The sequence below is a fragment of the Papio anubis genome, chromosome 6, assembly GCF_008728515.1.
Source record: "Papio anubis isolate 15944 chromosome 6, Panubis1.0, whole genome shotgun sequence".
Classification (NCBI taxonomy): domain Eukaryota; kingdom Metazoa; phylum Chordata; class Mammalia; order Primates; family Cercopithecidae; genus Papio; species Papio anubis.
Window position 1 is genome coordinate 46064972 of NC_044981.1, and position 6432 is coordinate 46071403.

Genomic DNA, 6432 nt, shown 5'->3' on the forward strand with positions numbered 1-6432 from the left:
ATATGTAGCTCTATATTCGTCACACTTGACATTTCAACCATTGTATAAGATAAATTCAGCTGACATATTTTTGTTTGCTTGAGTGTTATATTGGCAAGAACATACTTTGAATAATTTCAGTTCTTTGAAAATTATTAAAACTAGCTTTAGGGACCAGCATTGATAAACTTTGATAAATGTTCCATATGCACGTGAAAATATGTATATTATGTAGTTGTAGAGTACCGTGTTTTATAAATGTTATTTAGGTCATTTCAATCATTCTTGCTGTTCAGATCTTCTATATTAGTATAATCCAACAGAAAGATAACGCTTGAGAATTCCTGGGAGGGGATTCTCAGGAGGCTGAGGCGGGAAAATCGCTTGAACCCGGGAGGCGGAGGTTGCGGTGAGCTGAGATTGCGCCATTGCGCTCCAGCCTGGACAACAAGAGAATTACATATGTAATTCTTATTTTAAAATTGTCTAGTAGCCCACATTATAAAGTAAAAATTAAGTAAAATTAATTTGTCATATATTTATTTAACACAATACATCCAAATCATTTTCATTTCAAAGTGTGGTTAGTATAAAATCATTAATGAATTTTTTTTTTTCATATTTAGCCTTCAATATCTGATACGCAATTTATATATACAGCACATCTCAATGCAGGTACTAATTTTTTTTTTTTTGAGACGGAACTTCGCTCTTGTTGCCCAGGCTGGAGTGCAATGGCAGGTACTAAATTTTGGCCTGTGTTTAGATCTCATAAAATTTACTGTTGAAAGAGATTCACAGACTCACATATCCAGGTTGTTTCAACCAGTCTTAAATGTTTTTAGTACCCTAATCAAGTGGCAAAAAAGTCCTTTAAAAAAATTCGCATCCACATTGAGAAAATAGATTTATCTGTTTTAGAAAACTTGATTTGACTTTGAAGGGAAAGCATATCATTTTCAAAAGTTGGCCAGGAGAGGTGGCTCATGCCTGTAATCCCAGCGCTTTGGGAGGCCGAGGCAGTTGGATCACGAGGTCAGGAGATCGAGAACAACCTGGCTAAGTTGGCTAAGTGAAACCCCGTCTCTACTAAAAGTACAAAAAATTAGTTGGGTGTGCCTGTAGTCCCAGCTACTCGGGAGGCTGAGGCAGGAGAATCAATTGAACATGGGAGGCAGAGGTTGCAGTGAGCAGAGATCATACCACTGCACTCCAGCCTGAGGGACAGAGTGAGACTCTGTCTCAAAAAAAAAAAAAAAAAAAAGTCATCTATACAAGTTAAGTACATTTACAAAATTTTTTACATTGTATCATAAAATAGAATTTATTGTAATAGAATCCTGTAAAATATATGAGTTACCATTTCACAAGGTAGAAACAAAGCCTGGTCAAAGAACTTATGCTTTAAATAATTAAAAACAAAACTGAAGGACAAGAGAGAATATTCTTGTTCTAAGGGTATTTGTAAAATTAAAATAAAAATAAGTACAAAAATAACTCATAATAGTAGCTACACAAACTACCATGTACAAATTAATGTCAATTTCAAAAGGGTATTATGAAAATTGGAAGCAACTTAAAATTCATCAGTATCGAGAAAGCCTTACTCAAATTTCCTGTAGTGTTTGTTACCAATTTACATATTTTCAATTACAACTAAAATCTTCTATATATTGATTATTGTTATGAAAATGTAAAAACAACATCATTATTGATTGTAATATAAAATATTCCCTGTCAATATAAATTCACATACTTGTCTAGGTAGGTTACAATAGCTTTTTCTTTCCTTGGAACTTGAAAATTTAGCTCCTTCATGTGCAGTGTGATGCCAGTCAGGAAACACAAATCAAACTACTGGTTTTTTTTCTTTGATTATTTAATATCTGACAGACATTCCTTTAGTTTCAAAATTTTCTAGAATTGGACTTAACATTGCAATAAATATTTGTAAAACTTTTCCACAACTCAACCAACAACAATTGGCAAAGAACATAAGACAATTACCTTCACTGTCTTTTATTTCTTTTAATTGTTCCACAAATGGATGATTCATAACATTTATGTTTACATACTGAATAATTTTGCAGTATGCTTGACACTCTTCATAGAGACTGTTTCAGAATGATGAGCACAAATATTTTCAATATGTAGCACATATTGGAATGAAGTAGGAGGAAAACTTGAGTCTGTGGTTTAAAATTCTAGTAAATCCAGAGTTTTGATTTAAAATAACTGAAGCACCATCTGTTGTGATAGAAACTATTTTTTTTGTATCTAGTGGAAATTCTTCTTTGACAGATATAAAAAATTAAAGAATATCCATGCCAAAAATTTAAATTTTAGGTTGCAAATGTACACCTTTTTTTGTTGTTTTTTGGCAATTGGAACATCCAAGACACTGTATACTCTGAATATTAATTCAGCAGGGTCTGTTTGACCCTATATGACTCAAGTAAAGCTAAAGAAAAGTACTTGCAATTTTTCAAATTTTCTGTCAATTAATCTTTGATGTTTTTAGAAAAGTTTTGTTATCTACGATCAATGGTTTAGTGGCTCAACCAAAGATATTTAGAAGATTATTGAATGTAAAATACCTTCTTTTTTTACTTTCCTCAGAACTTTCTAACAACATTTCCATTTCTAAAATTAGAATTTACTTTCTCAAAATGTTTTTCTATTTTCTGCAAAATCCAAGCTGTTTTATAGATGGACTAAGTTATAAGGCTGGATCTTGTTATATATTGTTTAACTTTTTAAAATTGGACATTGCATTCTGATTTCAGGCGGACAGTGTTGCCAATTTTCCTTTGACTACTTACATAATGATAAAAATGTAATAATATTCTTCACTTTAATCCTTAAAAATATTTTTACACAACGAACAGCTTTTTTTGCTTTGTTTTGTCACAGAAAAGTAAAATTACCATTCATTGTAGAATTTGCAGCATCCTTATGTTCAGTCTTCTTAAAAAGTTATTGTATCAGCTTTGGTAGTCTAAGGCGGGTAGATCATGAGGTCAGGAGCTCACGACCAGCCTGGCCAAGATGGTGAAACCCTGTCTCTCCTAAAAATACAAAAAGTAGCTGGGTGTGGTGGCAGACGCCTGTAATCCCAGCTACTTGGGAGGCTGAGGCAGAGAATTGCCTGAAAGCAGGAGGCAGAGGTTGCAGTGAGCTGAGATCGTGCCCCTGCACTCCAGCCTGGGCGACGAAGGGAGATTCCATATCAAAAAAAAAAAAATGTTATTGTATTGGTTATAGTACTAATTTTTGCATCTCTACTCATTTCTGCATCTTCCCTGTTATGCTGGAGTCAGATTGGAAAGTAAGTCATGATATACAGGGTTAAATAACCTCATCTGATGATAATTTATGGTTTGTAGGGCATGACTCCTCAGACCCCTTAGACAAGAATTTGGGCAAGATTTAAAAAAAAAAATTAGAGTTTAGTCCTCAATCATGAAAGTGAAATGAAGCCCTACCAAAAAAACAAGATTGTGCTTAACAATAAAAAAATTTACAGTGCTTCAGTTTTAAAAATGTAAACTAAATTAATTAAGATTATATATAAAATAAAAAATTCCATTCTCGATTTGCATTAGCCACATTTTAAGTGCTTAATAGTCCCCTTTGCCTAGTGGCTTTCATATTGAATGGCACAGTTGTATATCCTCATTAATTTTTTCCTTTGTTTTATTAAAAATAGAAAGGTGTGCTAAGATCTCCTACTATGATTGGGAAACTATTCCTCTCTTTAATCCTATCAACTTTATATATTTGAAGCTATGTTAGTGGGCATGGACATTTTGAGAATTGTTATATCTTCCTGGCGTATTGCCTGTTTTTTGTTTTGTTTTGTTTTTTGAGACAAAGTCTAGCTCTGTCGCCCAAGCTGGAGTTCAGTGGCGCGATCTTGGCTCACTGCAACCTCCACCTCCCAGGTTCAAGTGATTGCCCTGCTAAATTTTGTATTTTTAGTAGAGACAGGGTTTAGCCATGTTGGCCAGACTGGTCTTGAACTCCTGGCCTCAAGGAATCCCCCAACTTTGGCCTCTTAAAGTGCTGTGATTACAGGCATGAGCCACCATGCCTGGCCAGTGTATTGCCTTCTTAGCATTCTAAAATGTCCCTCTTGATATCTAGTACTAGTCTATGTCTACTTTGACTCATATTAAAATAACTATATCTGTTTTCTTTTGGTTTTGTTTCCATTATATAACAATGTATGTTGTACATTTTTAACAGTTATCTTTCCAAGCTTGGGAAGCACTGATTTGTGGCATTTGTCACCTTCCATCATGTAGCTACTCTTACCAGCACTGATTTCAAGCTTCTAGCATGACATTAATTGGCTCACAATATTTCCAAAAATTTGATCATTGATGCTCATGAGCTAGTGTGAGTCTGCTTCAACACCTCACTGATTGTATACTTTTTTCCATCAACCTCTATGTGTCCTTATATTTAAGGTGTGGGGTGGGGGGTGCTTTTGAAAGGAGCATATTTTTTCCCCCCGGTCTTACAGTGTTTCTCATTTAATTATGATATGAAACATTTTACATTTAGTGTCATCATTGAAATATTTGGGTTTACATTTCTTTTTCTATTTGTTTTATATCTGTCTCATCTACTTTATAATAAAAAAAATCAATTTTATTATATCATTTAGCCCTTCAATGATCTTATATACCTTCTTTTATCATTTTCTTAGAGATTAAAATATTCATCTTTGACTTATTACAGTTCACCATAAGTCACTATTTCTGCCACTTCCTGAATAATGTTAGTACCTTGGGATGCTTTAACTTCATCACCTCCCTTTTGTCTTTTGTTGGTTGCCCTTTTTGTCATATCTTAATGTTCTATATATTTTTGTTTTGTTATTTTTATTTTTTTTTGTAGCAGTTGTTAGAATTTAACAAACCTCCCTCCATGTGGCTTCACACCACCGGCCCACTCCAACACCCTTTAATCCTCTCCTCAGCTCTTCTTCTGAAGAATCTGGCCTTCACAATGACAGGCTGCTTTGGGAGCGTTCCCTTTCCCAGAACTTTGTAGTAGTCTGATCATATGACATCAATGGTAGGAGAGCCCCAGTCTTGTTTTTAGCAGCATTCACCTGTGTCTGCTCACTGACCAAAGTCCACAATTCATTGTGATTGGCAGTTGAGCAGGAGCTCTGGTTCCTCTCTAAGTAGTAATCCTCATACCAACTTTCCCAAAGTAGCCCGGGTGATATTTGTCAAAGTTGATCCTGTGGTGATGCATGCCACCAGCATTCTACTGCCTTCCAAGTGCTTCTGGTGTTTGCTGATGAGGCTGTGGCTGTGGCTCATGTGGCCCCAAAGTTTCTGGGTCTTTCTCACTCTGGATGGCATGTCAGCAACTGAGACAACATAGAGATACTCTAGGTATTTTAAAGTCAACTAGGCATTTTTATTATTGTTTTATAAGACAAAATTTATTTAGCTTTAACCACATATTTACCTTTTCCATTGCTCTTTACTGTTCAATGTCTGTATAATTATATTCCTTCTCTGTAATTATATTCCTTCTTAAAGAATGCCTTTCAGTATCTATATTCATGCAATTCTACTGGCAAGAAACTATTATTGTTATTATTTTAAAAAACCTTTGTTTTCATTTATGAGTATATTTTTATTTTGAATAGAATTTTAGGTTAGAAAATATTTTATTTCATCACTTTGAAGACAAAACTTTACTTTCTAGCTTTCATTGTTTCTGTTGAGACAGCAAGTATCGTTATCACTTTCTTGCTGCTTTGAAAGTAAGGTGTCTTTTTTTCCCCCCTCTATCTCCTTTAAAGATTTTCTCCTTGTCTTTGGTTTTCCTATGATATGCCTAGAAATTGATTTCTTTGATATTATTGGAGTTCATAATGAGTCTTGAGTTTGTGGTTTGATATATTTCATTATTTTTGAAAACCTTCAAAAATTGCTTTTGCCTGTTTTCTCTTTTGTCCTTTTCTGGGACCACAAATATATGTATTAATCTTAGACCTGGATACGTTTTATGTACTGAAATTATAGGTCACTGATTTTCTCTTCAAATGTGTCTAATTTGCTATTTAATGTACTTATTGCATTTTTTTAGTTATTGAATTTTTCAGTTTTAGAGTTCCCATTCCCATTTTATACTTCTTCTTATTAACTCTAGTTGATGAAATTCTTTATCCTGTTGTAGAATTTTGAGCATATAAATCATAGTTTATTTTAAATGCCCTGTTTATTAACGTTAATACCTGCATCCTTATGAGTCTATTCTTAACAACGGTTCTCTATCTTGTTCTTTTCTCTTGATACATATGCCTGGTAGGTTTTGATTGACTATCAGACATAATGTATGAAATAATGTATAGGCTCTGCATGATTCTATTCCGCCAGAGAACAGCAGATGACCTTACTTCAACCAGGACTTAATTGGTTTCTA

General features: G+C 34.0%; 1 pseudogene; it reads right to left on the reverse strand.

Annotated features, from left to right (window-relative positions):
• Positions 1-4013: 4013 nt before the first annotated feature.
• Positions 4014-5677, reverse strand: LOC110743009 (annotated as a pseudogene).
• Between the last annotated feature and the right edge of the window lie 755 nt (positions 5678-6432).